This window comes from Theropithecus gelada, chromosome 4 (assembly GCF_003255815.1).
Source record: "Theropithecus gelada isolate Dixy chromosome 4, Tgel_1.0, whole genome shotgun sequence".
Classification (NCBI taxonomy): domain Eukaryota; kingdom Metazoa; phylum Chordata; class Mammalia; order Primates; family Cercopithecidae; genus Theropithecus; species Theropithecus gelada.
Genome location: NC_037671.1, coordinates 10,386,768 through 10,400,819, shown reverse-complemented (window position 1 = coordinate 10,400,819; position 14,052 = coordinate 10,386,768). Strand labels below are relative to the sequence as shown.

Sequence of the window (14,052 nt, the reverse complement as noted above, 5' to 3'; positions counted from 1 at the left end):
ATTCACCGAAATAGTCTCGAAAAAGAACAAAGTTGAAGGACTCATACTTCCTGATTTCAAAATTTACTACAGTTATGACAGTAAGCAAGACAGTGTGGTACAGCATAGGGAAGATCCAAAGATCAATGGAACAGAACTGAAGTTCCAGAAATAAGCCCTTACGTTTATAGTCAATTGATTTTCAACAAGAGTGCCAAGATCATTCAGTGGGGAAAGAACAGGCTTTTCAACAAATGGGATAACTGGGTATCCGTATGCAAAGGAATGATTTTAGACCGCTTCTTTACATAATATACAAAAGATAACTCAAAATCAATCATAGACCTAAATGTAAGAGCTATTATAAAGCTATATAACTCTGAGAAAAAAGCATAGGATTATGCACCATGACGGAGTGGGACTCACGCCAGGAATGCAAGATTGGTTTAACAGTTAATATTTGATTAATGTAATTATACTCTATAGTTACAATAAAAGACAAAAACCACATGGTCATCTCAATAGCTGCTGAAAAACCATTTCTCAAAATCCCATTTACATTCAGGATATAATCTCTCAATAAACTAGGAATAAAAGAAAAGTTCCTCAATTTGATGAAAGACATTTATGAAAACCCCACAGCTAACATTATACTTAAAAGAATAAATATATAATGAAATATCATTCAGCCTTAAGAAGAAAGAAAATTCCAAGACGTGCTACAACATGAATGAACCTTGAAGACACTGTGCTAAGTGAAACCAGACAGACACAAAAGGATAAATATTGTCATTCCACTAATATGAGGTACCTGGGATAACGGAATCCATAGAGACAGAAAGTAGAATGGTGTTTGCGGGGGGCTGGGGGAATGGGGAGTTCGTGTTTAATAAGTACGGAGTTTCAGTTTGGGGAGATGAAAAAGTTCTAGAAATGGATGCTGCTGATGATTACACAATGTAAATGGGCATAATGCCGAGAACTGTACACTTTAAAATAGTTGAAAGAGTACATTTTGTTATGTATATTTTACTACAATTTTTTAAATAATAAGATAGCAAAAGATCAAATGGTTTTCCTCTAAGATTAGGAACAAGGCAAGGGTATCTGCTCTCAGCGCTTTTATTCAACATTGTACGGTAAGTCCTCATGTAATGTCAATAGGTTCTTGAAAACTGTGACTTTAAGCAAAATGACTTATAACGTAACCAATTTTTTTTCTCGTCAATGTTATAAATAAATTACATTGAGGCCGGGCACGGTGGCTCATGCCTGTAATCCAGGCACTTTGAGAGGTAGCGGGCGGGAGGATCACTTGAGCCTAGAAGTTCAAGACCAGACTGGGCAACATAGCAAGACCCTGTCACTACAAAAAATAAAAATAGCTAGTCATGGTGGCATGCACATATAGACCCAGCTACATAGAAAGAAAAAAAAAGACTTTGATTAAACAAAATGTCTTTTTGCTTAAAGTCACAGTTTCTAAGAACCTATCAATGGTCTTAAGGGAGGACTTACTGTACTTGGGGCTCTGGCCAATGAAATAATGCAAGAAAAACAAATAAAATATATATAGATTGGGAAGGAGGTATAAAGGTTGGCATATTTATTCAAAGGCAACATGATTCTGTATGTAGACAACCCCAAGGAATCTACAAAAAAAATTACTGGCATTAATCAACGAGATCAGCAAGGTCACAGGACTCAAGCTCAGTACACGCAAATTAATTGTATTTCAATATAGTAAGATGAAATTTAAAAATAATTTTATTCACAACAGTATCAAAGAGAATAAAATACTTGAGAATAAATTTAGCAAAGAAAGTGCAATAGCTATACACTGAAAACACAAAACATTGCTAAGATATTTATTTGAAGACCTGAGTAAATGGAGAGACATACCATGTACATTGATCAGAAGACTCAATATTATAGAGGGCAATTTTTCCTAAATTGATCTATAGATTCTATGTATCCCTATCAAATCTCATCAGGCTTTAAAAATAGAATTTGACAAGGTGATCCTAAAAGTTATATAGAAATGCAAAAAAGCTTAAGTCAAACAATTTTGAAAAATAATGTTGGACTTAAACTACCTGATTTTAAAACTTACTATATGAGTAAAGCTACTGTAATCAAGACAATTTTGTATTGGCCTAAGCATAGACTTATGGACCAGTGGAATAGAATAGAACATCCAGAAATAAGCCCTTCCATTGATGATCAATCGATATTCAACAAAGACACCACGCCAAAAAAAAAAAAAAAAAAGGGGGGGTCCTTACCTTACACTTCACACAAAAGGGTATGTACAATAATGCTAAAAATCTTTTTTTTTAAATCCTGAATAATTAGCTATTTGCTTTAACTCCTAAAAGTGGGTCAAATACCTTGAATGACCTTGTCAGCTCTTTTGGACAACTTTACCAATGTTTTTCTCACTGTCACCAGATTTGTCAAGCTCTGAGTCGCTTGGAAGAAACTCCACCATATTACCCTGATAGACACCTGCAGTCGGACTTTTTTTTTTTTTTGAGTCGAAGTCATGCTCTGTTGCCCACGCTGGAGTGTAGTGGCATGATCTCAGCTCACTGCAACCTCCATCTCCCGGGTTCAAGCAATTCTCCTGCCTCAGCCTCCCTAGAAACTGGGATTACAGGCACGCGCCACTGCGTCTGGCTAATTGTATTTTTCAGCAGAGACGGGTTTTGCCGTGGCTGGCCAAAGCCTATTGGCCAGGCTGGTCTTGAACTCCTGACCTCAGGTGATCTGCCCGCCTTGTCCCCCAAAGTGCTGGGATTACAGGCATGAGCCACCGCGCCTGGCCTGCCATGGGATTTTTAAATTGACTCCAAAAGGTACTGAAAAATCTCAGATAGTCTCTCAACTCAGATTTTATTTTATAAAAGAAAAATGTGTCTCCCGCCCTGTCTCGTGGGAGGTTGAGGGAGCGGAACGGATGGGCAGCGGCCTTGTCCTCTAGAGTGGGGAATTCCATTCGATGTAAGCTTAATCTCTAAGGAGAACTGTTATGACCCACACAAAACCCCTGCCTCCCCAGTTGTCCACATCAGGGGCCTAATTGGCGGTGTAGTGGAAGCTGACCTTGTGGAGGCCTTGCAGGAATTTGGACCCATCAGCTATGTGATGGTAATGCTTAAAAAGAGACAAGCACTGGTGGAATTTGAAGATGTGCTAGGGGCTTGCAACACAGGGAACTACACAGCCGACAACCAAATATACATTGCCGGTCACCCAGCTTTTGTCAACTACTCTACCCGCCAGAAGATCTCCCCTCGCCCGGAACTCGATGACTCCCGGAGCGTGAACCGTGTGCTTCTTTCTCTTTACCATCCTAAACCCCAGATCACCACGGATGTTCTTTACACTATCTGTAATCCTTGTGGCCCTGTCCAGAGAATTGTCATTTTCCGGAAGAATGGAGTTCAGGCCATGGTGGAATCTGACTGTGTTCAAAGTGCCCGGTGGGCCAAGGCCTCGCTCCGTGGGGCTGAAATCTATTCTGACGGCTGCACGCTGAAGATCGAATACGCGAAGCCTACACGCTTGAATGTGTTCAAGAATGATCAGGATACTTGGGACTACACAAACTGCAATCTCAGTGGCAAGGTGACCCTGGCAGCAACTCAAACAAACGCCAGAGGCAGCCCCCTCTCCTGGGAGATCACCCCGCAGAATATGGAGGTCCCTACGGTGAGTATCACAGTCATTACCATGATGAGGGCTACGGCCCCCCAGCCCCCCACCTCACTAAGAAGGGAGAGGGATGGGTCCACCAGTGGGGGGAGTCACCGTCGGGGCCCAAGTCGCTACGGCCCCCAGTATGGGCACCCCCACCCTTCCCCCACCACCCCAGCATGGCCCTCACGCCGACAGCCCTGTGCTCACCGCCTATGGCTTGGATCAATCTAAGATGAACTGTGACCAAGTGTTCAGCGTTTTCTGCTTGTATAGCAATGCAGAGAAGGTGAAATTCATGAAAAGCAAGCCGGGGGCCGCCGTGGTGGAGATGCCTACACTGTGGACCGAGCCACTACCTACCTCAACAACAATTCCATGTTTGGGCAGAAGCCGAATGTCTGTCTCCAAGCAGCCAGGCATCATGCCCGGTCAGTCATGCGGGTTGGAAGTCAGGTCTTGCAGTTACAGAGACTTCAGTGAATCCCGAACAATCGGTTCCCCACCCCGGAGCGGGCACAAGAACCGCATCCAGCACCCCAGCAACGTGCTGCAGTTCTTCAACGCCCCGCGGGAGGTGGCTGAGATGTGCGATGTGCTGGGCGTGAAGTGGCCATCCTCTGGGAAAGCATTCTCAGGCAAAAGTGAGCGCCGCGGCTCTGGGCTGCCGGAACAGGAATCCAAGAGCGATGCCCTGGCGACTCCGGGCACCACTGCCAGATGAAAAACCCAGATGGTCCATACCCTCACACTCTGAAGCTGTGTTTCTCCACTGTTCAGCATGCCTCCTAATTAGGTGCCTAGGAAGAGTCCCATCTGAGCGGGATGACATTTCTCTTTCCTTTATGCCTTTTTTTTTTTTTTTTTTTGGAATGCTAGGTTTGTAGAGGCTTAACCTTAATGGAAACACTGGAACACTGGAAGTCTGCAAGGGGAGCCAGAGGGGACCTGATATCTCCCAAGATTAACCTTCACTTCTTCACTTTTAAAAAATTATTGTGCAAGGCCAGGCGCGGTGGCTCACGCCTGTAAGCCCAGCATTTTGGGAGGCCAAGGTGGGCGGATCACCTGAGGCCAGGAGTTCGAGACCAGCCATGGCGAAACCCCGTCTCTACTAAAAGTACAAAAATTAGCCGGACGTGGTGGCGGGCGCCTGTAGTCCCAGCTACTTGGGAGGCTGAGACAGGAGAATCACTTGAACCCGGGAGACAGAGGTTGCAGTGAGCCGAGATCGTGCCATTGCACTCCAGCCTGGGTGACAGAGCAAGACTCTGTCTCAAAAAAAAAAAAAAAAAAATTATTGTATATGTGATTTTTTCTTTTTTCCTGTTCATACATTTGTGCTGCCCATGTACTCTTGGCACATTTCAATAAAATTGTATGGAAAATAAACACAGCAAAAAAAAAAGAAAGAAAGAAAGAAAGAAAAATGTGTTTCTATCTGGAGGATTTAATTGACGGCTGTGCCAATAATTTCTCAAATTTAGCTGTGCTCATTCTCCCTAATTTATTTGAAAGACATGACAAGGAAAACAAGACCTTCCTTGGGCTTTTCACTGCTGGGGCTCTCTGGCCCTAAAGAGGGGAGAGGGTCTACAAAATCCTGGGTCAGCAGCTGTGGTTTTGGGATTTCACACACAGAGTGCCTAAGTGTGTGTCTGTCCTGACAGCCTAAAACATTGCTGATCAGGACACAGCCTGCCCAGGTGAAATGCCTCCGAGGCAGGCAAACCCTCAATTAATCTTCTCAAGGCTTCAGTAGACCTAAGAAATGAGTGGACACGCCTTTCTATCAAGGAAGAAGCTGTGGGTTTGCTCATGTTTTCTGGATTCCTTCCAGCTTCTAGGTAAGTTTCCTTTCTCACAATTCAGGAATGGGTGTGGAAAGCTGCAAGCTTGTCTTCCCCACCAGCGGCAGCAGATTCCCTGACCTGCCTGCACTAGCAGCAACTTGCAGGACGGACACTTTATTCTTTTGTCTAGAGATTTAATACAAGGGAAAGCAGGCCCCCTTCCCATGAGGTTAATAAAAGGGAATCGTATTGAAAACGAGAATACATTCCCAAAACACATTTCCATCTATCTCCCTTCCCACAAATACTCATTATAATTGAATTTAAGAATAGCCAGCCATATCTTTTAGAGATTACTTCCCTCCTACCAAACAAATTAAACTTTAAAAACTCTTTTTCAGTTAGTAATGAGTCTTTATTTTAGAATATATCACTCTCTTATCAGAGGCATCAAATCATTTTCTTTTCATCAATAAAAATGTCACCATTAAGAATTGTAACTTGGCTGGGCACAGTGGCTCAGGCCTGTAATCCCGGCACTTTGGGAGGCCAAGGCTGGCAAATCACCTGAGGTCGGGAGTTCGAGACCAGCCTGGCCAACATGGTGAAACACTGTCTCTATTAAAAATACAAAATTAGCTGGGCAGAGTTGCGGGTGCCTGTAGTCCCAGCAACTTGGGAGGCTGAGGCAGGAGACTCGCTTGAACCTGGGAGGTGGAGGTTCCAGTGAGCTGAGGTCGCATCACTGCACTCCAGCCAACCTGGGCAAAAAGAGTGAAACTTTGTCTCAAATAAAAAAGAAAAAAGAAGAAGAATTATAACTTAATTTTTTGGAGCTCCAACAGCCAGAACTCAATATTCATTTGTTCTCATAGTGCACTTTCTACCTCATAATTTCAAGACTTTCAAGATAAAATTAATATCACATGATCAGAAAAATGTAGATAATAACTGTACAAACCTGGACAAGTCATCTTCCTCTTCTAGAGGCAATGTGTGCAGGGCTGACACACAATCACACCATTTCTTTCAGATCAATTATTTCTAGATTTTATATATTAACAAATACATTAAAGAAAATGCCTAGGACCACCCCTAGTTTGTGACAAGGTTAATCATGGCATGTGGTTTTTAGGTCTTCAGTGTCATTTCTGAATATTGCTCCTACCAATGCAATCTTCTACATTTTTTGTTTTTGATGAAGAGATGTTATCATTCAGTATCTTTTTTTGTTTCTTTGTTTTCATTTTGGTCACTGCACTGGAACACAAACCTGCCTCTCTCTCTGTCTCTCTTTTTCAGTCGTCTGTTGCCCAGGCTGGAGTGCAATGACTCAAACACAGCTCCCTATAACCTCAAACTCCTGGGCTCAAGTGATCTTCCCACCTCAGTCTCCCGAGTAGCTGGGACCACGGGTGCATGCCACCATGCCCCCATGCCCAGCTACTTTTTTTTGCATTTTGTAGAGACAAGATCTTGCTATGTTGCCCAGGCTGGTCTGTAACTCCTGGGCTCAGGCACTCCTCCTGCCTTGTCTTCCCAAAGTTCTGGGATTACAGGCATGAGCCACCACTCCCGGTATTGTGCCTCTTTTTGATATTTTCTTTTGCATTCGAAAAATAGCATCTTTTCTCAAATTATAAAATTGGTATTATTCATCACAAATATTTAAAATATGAAAAGTTATGAGGAAAGTGAAATCACTCCTAATCACTCCACCAAAAGGTAATCACTGTTAACACTTATGGTTTATTTCCTTCTAGTATTTTCTTTTTTTTTTTTTTTTTGAGACAGAGTCTCGCTCTGTCACCAGGCTAATGGCACAGTGGCATGATCTCGGCGCTCTGCACCCTCCGCCTACTGGGTTCAAGTGATTCTCCTCCCTCAGCAACCAGAGTAGCTGGGACTACAGGAGCGCGCCATCACGCCCAGCTAATTTTTGTATTTTAAGTACAGACTGGCTTTCACCATGTTGGCCAGAATGGTCTCCATCTCTTGGCCTCATTATCTGACCGCCTCGGCCTCCCAAAGTGCTGGGATTACAGGCATCCACGCCCGGCCCTTTTAGTATTTTCATGTAGAATCACTTTTTTCCCCAAAAGGTATACAACAAATAAACCAAAAGCCGTTTTCCCATTTGTAATCCATATCCATCTGGCATAAGACCATGTAAACTTGATCTTGAGCTTGTCCCAACAGCCTTACCAGCCCGAGTTTCCCATCCCTGCCTCGTGGTCTATTTCTCCATCCACCCTGATCCAAATCCCACTCTCATGGAACTCTAGATTTGAGTTCACCTTCATTTCCGTTTGACCCCTCAGACCTTGGGAATGTGAATTGTAGAGGCAAAACTTCATGAGATTCGTTTTTCTCTGAACCCAATATAAAAAAACACAAGTGAGATTTTATTAAAATCTACATTCCTTACTGTTTTTTATGCTTTGGAAATCAATCCAGTTTTACTCTGCCTTTTTCAGTGCAGGTATTTCAAAGGATATGAGATACTCAAGAGTAGGCACCTATTTATATATGTAACTCCAGCACATGGCCCATAGTAAGTGCTCAATAATTCCTGTTCACCGGTCACTTAAATAACACTTAGAGAACTCTTGCTTCCTGTCTGGGTGAATATAATCAATGCTTAAGATTAATAAGGGCAACAGAAATGAATGTGCTTGGTGGTTCAGGATCCTTTACCAGCCAGAAGCACTCGTCTGTAACCCCTAAACATTTCTGTTCCCCTCACTGGGAACCTTTTTAACTACTAGCATCCTCCTCCTCCTGCAGCCATGGACTCAGTCTGTCTTTCCATCTACCCACCCCTGGCTGGCTTCGACACTTCTCTACCATCAAGGATGGCTTTGGCCTCCTCACTTCATTGACTTGAAGTCTTTTCTCCACCTCCCATGGCTGCACCTACTGCAGTCGGCCCACTGCCACCCTCATCTCTCTGCTGAAACTATCCTTGCCAAACTCTGTGGCCACTTCTCAATCCTTATCCCGCCGAACCTCTCCAAGGCATTTGACACACTTGACCTTACCCTCTTCTTTGGAGATCTTTAGAGTGCATGATTTCTTGCTCTGAGTCTTCCTCGTACCTCTAACTGCCCCTTCCCAGCCTCTTTTACAGAGTCCTCTTCCTCTGCCTGAACCTTAAATGTTGGAATCCCCTGAGTTTCTATCCACAGATCTCTTCTCACCCTGCAAACTCGCCTACACGATCTCATCCACTCGCATGATTTCTGCACTGTGTAGGTCCCACACGCCAATAACTCTATTCCATCTCCAGGTGGAATGTATATGCAAGCGCCTACTGAATAGCTCCGCTTGAATGTCCCTCAAAATCAACAAGTCCAAAATAAAATTTAGATTTTCCTTCCCAACCTCCCTTCCTCTTGTTTTATGGTACCCAAGTCAGGCACCTGGGAGTCTCCGTGCCCTTCTGTAACCCCAAATCTAGCTAATGGTTCACCAAGTCCTTTCTAGTCTGTTTTGTTACTATTGATCCAGACTGTGATCTTCTCAAGATGTCCATCTGATCCTTTCTCTTATATGACCCCATGCCTCTTATAAGGTCCAGCCTCCTTCATGTCATTTAGAGGCCCTTTTGGGATCAGGTCCCTGCTTCCCTCATTAGCCTCATACCTTCATAATCCCTGTGGTCGTCATACTGAGCTTATTTTGATTCATTCAGATGCTCTGATGTCTCTCATCTCTGGAAAGCTGCCTCTACTATTCCAACTACCTGGAACCCCCGCTATCTCTCCTTCACCCAGCCATCTCCTGCTCCTCCTTCAGGTCTTAGCTGAGACATCATTTTAGGGAAGTGTTTTAGAAAGTCTTTCTGATGCTACAAATCTCTTGGAATACGCTCCTGGTATATATGCTCCAAAAATACTCTGTATCCTGTTAGCTCATACATACTGTCATTGCCTTCACACTTGCCCGGTGCTCTGGTTTTGATGTTTGTCCCCACCAAAACTTATGTTGAAATTTAATTGCCATTACAACAGTATTAACAGGTGAAACCTTTAAGAGATGTTTAGGGCTGGATGAGGTGGCTCACACCTGTAATCTTATCCCAGCACTTTGGGAGGCTAAAGTGGGAAGATCACTTTAGCCCAGGAGTTACAGACCAGCCTGGGTAATACAGAGAGACCCCATCTCTACTAAAAATAAAAAAAATTAGACAGGTGTGGTGGCATACACCTGTAGTCCCTGCTACTCAGGAGGCTGAGATAGGAGGGTCACTTGACCCCAGAAGGCTGAGGCTGCACTGAGCTATATTTGTATTACTGAACTCCAGCCTGGACAACAGAGTGAGACCTCGTCTATGTTGCGAGTAATCTGCTCTCATGAATAGATTAATGCCATTATTGAGAGAGTGGGTTCACTTATTCCTGTTCTCTCTCTCTCTTTGCCCTGCCACTGTTCACTATGGGATGACACAGCTAGAAGATCCCTGGCCGGGCACGATGGTTCACACCTGTAATGCTAGCACTTTGGGAGGTGGAGGCGGGTGGATCACTTGAGCCCAGGAGTTTAAGACCAACGTTAGCAACATGGTGAAACTTCATCTCTACCAAAAATACAAAAATTAGCCAGTCTCATAACTCAGTCTCTAAATAAGTAGATAGATACAGATAGCTGATTGATAGATAGATATTTTTTATTTTTTATTGTATTTTATTTCATTTTATTTGAGATGGAGTCTCCCTCTATTGCCCAGGCTGGAGTGCAGTGGCATGATCTTGGCTCACTGCAACCTCTGCCTCCTAGATTCAAGTGATTCTTCTGCCTCAGCCTCCTGAGTAGCTGGGATTAGAGGCATGTGCCACCAAGCCTGGCTAATTTTTGTATTTTTTTTTTCAGTACAGATGGGGTTTTGCCATGTTGGCCAGGCTGGTATCAAATTCCTGACCTCAGGTGATCTGCCCGCCTCGGCCTCCCAAAGTGCTGGGATTACAGGTATAGGCCACCACACCTGGCCTAAGAGATAGATTTTTATTTTTTTTTAAAAGAAGAAGATCTTGAAAGATGCCAGCCCCTCAATCTTGGACTTCCAAGCCTCCAGAACTCTGAGGAGAGAAATTTCTGTTCCATATAAATTACCCAGTCTGTGGTATTTTGTTATAGTGGCACAGAACAGACTAAGAAAACCAGAACTGCCAAGTAAGTGTCTGCCCCGGGAAGGCAGGGACCTTGTTTCTCTTTTTTACCTTTGTATTCCCAGCACCCAGCACAGCACAATGCTAGCACATAGCAGATGCTCAGGCAAAAACATGAAGCAAATGTCAAATAAGTGAATGAATAAAGGAATGAGCAAATGCATGTTCTCCCTTTTGCCCTTTTTGTCTCTTGCCAGGATAAAACAGATTCCTAACAGACCTCCCCATTCCCCTGTCCAATTTATTTTCCACATTTGGGTTAGAATGATCATTCTGAAAAAAAAAAAAATGTAATCATGACATGCCCTGGTATAAAACCGATGTCTGTGCATTTCTAACAAGATTAATTACAGACTTGGCATAGGTTCAAGGCCCTCCATGAATGAGCTCCTGTCCACCTCTTCTCTCACCCTCCCACCCCACTCTAACACTCAACTCCAGCGCTACTGAGTGATTCTTGGTTCTTCCCACAAATTGGCTCTCTCGGCACTGAGATGTTGCACATGCTCCTCCTCCCTTTCTTCTCTGCCGGGCCCACTCACTGATCTTCAGGACTCAGTTTAGGAGTCATGTCTCGCGAGGAGCCACCTCTGAGCTCTCAGTTCCCTGGCGAACAGAAGTAGGTCCCTCTCTATGGCTCCTATTGCCCCACATGCCTTCAATGGGCCTCCAGTCATAGCACTCATCAGCCTGTAGATGCCCAGCCTGAGATTCAGGTCCATTGCTCTTGAGAGTTCAAAGGCAAAGTCTTTCTTCTTCTTCTTCTTTTTTTTTTTTTTTTTTTTTTTTTTTACATTTTCTTTTGCTTTTTTATTTCTTTTCACATTCAAAAAAGTGGAGAGCTGGGTAGCCCTCGCAATACCTTCAGTCTCTCTCTCACTTCCCCTAACCCTACTGGGAAAGTTTCTCAGGCCTTCAGGCAGGCAGGAACTGCAGCATTTATCTGGTTATCTTTTACTGACTAATAATCTTTGTTTATCTTCCTGGTGAATTTTGTTCATTTATGGACATACCTGTATACATTTCTACCATTGTATTTTGCCCCACCTTTCAGGGGTTTTTTTTGTTTGTTTGTTTTTTGTTTTTTTTGAGACGGAGTCTCCCTCTGTCACCCACACGGAATGCAGTGGCACCATCTCAGTTCACTGCAACCTCTGCCTCCCAGGTTCAAGCGATTCTCCTGTCTCAGCCTCCTGAGTAGCTGGGACTACAGGCATGCACCACCACACCCGGCTGATTTTTGTATTTTTAGTAGAGACGGGGTTTCACTATGTTGGCCAGGCTGTTCTCAAACTCCTGACCTCAGGTGATCCAGCTGCCTTGGCCTCCCAAAGTGCTGGGATTACAGGCGTGAGCCATGGCACGTGGCCTTTTGATTGTTTTTCCTCTTTTGAACTGGGGTTTTTCCCCCCACCCCACTCTCCCGTTGCAATTCTGGAAATTCTTGGTTACCAGATACTGCCAGGGCAGGTATCAGCTCCTATAGATGCTTATTCCAATGCAGTCCCATTTTCACGTGGCTTCTAGAGCAAAAAATACTACCTTAACTTTCCCGTAAGCCATGAAGAGCAAAGTCTTTCAATCCCAGCACAGTGGCTTGAGTGAGAAGAGTAACAGAAGAAGTGACATTGTTAACAAAGAGCTATTTTCCAAGGGTTTTGAGGGCAATTGGGATCGCGGATAGCAGTCCTGTGTTAATATCTCAGCAGCCACATTATACTGAATGTCTGTGGTGAGAGAGAACCGGACAGGCACCGGCAACAGGGAGGAGGGGTGGCGCCCTGCTAGACTCAAGATGAGGCTAACCATGAATGAAGAATAATAATTAACTTCACTTTCTGCACTTTAACCTTCATCCTACCTTTAAAGTATAACTAGGAAATTATACACATTTTACTATATTGTTTATTCTAGCAGTCAAAATTTGGGGACTAGATTGTTTTTCAAAGAATAATTCTATTTTTAAACATTGGTATTTAAAAGAACCCAGACATGGCCAGGTGCGGTGGCTCACACCTGTAATCCCAGGACTTTGGGAAGCTGGGGCAGGTGGATCACTTGAGGCCAGGAGTTTGAGACCAGCCTGGGTAACATGGCAAAACCCTATCCCTGCCAAAAATACAAAAGTAAACTGGCTGTGGTGGAACGCACCATGGGCCCAGCTACTCAAAAGGCTGAGGCACGAGAATTGCTTGAACCCAGGAGGCAGAGGATGCAGTGAGTCGAGCTTGTGCCATTGCACCTCAGCCTGGGCAACACAGCAAGACGCTGCCTCAAAAAAAAAAAAAAAAGAACCCAGACACTTCTCAATAACATTCATTAGGATGGCTACTAGCAAGATCCAAAACAAAGCAAACAGAAAATAACAAGTTTTGATGAGGATATGAAAAAATTGGAACTAAAACAGTATAGTGATTCCTCAAAAAATTAAAGATAGAATTATCACAAGGTCAGGAGGTTGAGACCATCCTGGCCAACATGGTGAAATCCCATCCCTACTAAAATACAAAAAATTAGCCAGGTATGGTGGTGCATGCCTGTAGTCCCAGCTACTTGGGAAGCTGAACCAGGAGAATCACTTGAATCCAGGAGGCGGAGGTTGCAGTGAGCTGAGATCACACCACTGCACTCCAGCCTGGCAACATAGCGAGACTCCATCTCAAAAAAAAAAAAAAAAAAAAAAAAAAAAAGAATTATCAGGCCAGGCATGGTGGCTCATGCCTGTAACCCTGACACTTTGGGAGGTCAAAGCAGGAGGATCACTTGAGGCCAGGAGTTCAAGATCAGCCTGGACAATGTAGCAAGATCCTATTTCTTAAAAACAAAAACAAAAACAAAAAATAGCTGGGTATGGTGGCATGCACCTGTAGTCCCAGCCACTTGGGAGGCTGAGACAGAAGGATCCCTTGAGCACAGGTCAAGGCTGCAAGGAGCCAGGATGGTGTTATTGCACAATCAAGCCTGTGTATGAAAGTGTGAGACCCTATCTTAAAAAAAAAAATTACTTTTTGATTTAGCAATTTCATTTCTGGGTATAAACCCCACACAATTGAAAGCAGGGACTGGAACACACACTTGCAGGGACTGGAACACACACTTGCTATACACCATGTTCATGCAGCATTATTCATGGTAGCTAAAATGTAGAAGTAACCCAAAGGTCTACCAACAGAAAAATGGATAAACAAAACATGGTACACATGTATCATGGAATATAAAGTCACTGGCCTTACAAAGGAAGGTAATTCTGACACATCATTACATGTATGAACCTTGAGGATATATGATAACTGAAACAAGCCAACTGCAAAGTACCATAGGATTCCACTTATAGGAGGTATCCTGAGTAGGCAAATTCACAGAAACAGAAAGTAAAAGGGTGGTTACTAAGGGCCGTGGGGAGGGCAATGCAG

The 14,052-nt window shown here is 43.7% G+C and overlaps 1 pseudogene across 1 annotated transcript; it reads left to right on the top strand.

Annotated features, from left to right (window-relative positions):
* The first annotated feature begins 3,001 nt into the window (after positions 1-3,001).
* On the top strand, positions 3,002-4,470 carry LOC112623176 (annotated as a pseudogene). Its single transcript, XR_003119100.1, has one exon. The product of XR_003119100.1 is annotated as a heterogeneous nuclear ribonucleoprotein L pseudogene (transcript).
* Positions 4,471-14,052: the final 9,582 nt, after the last annotated feature.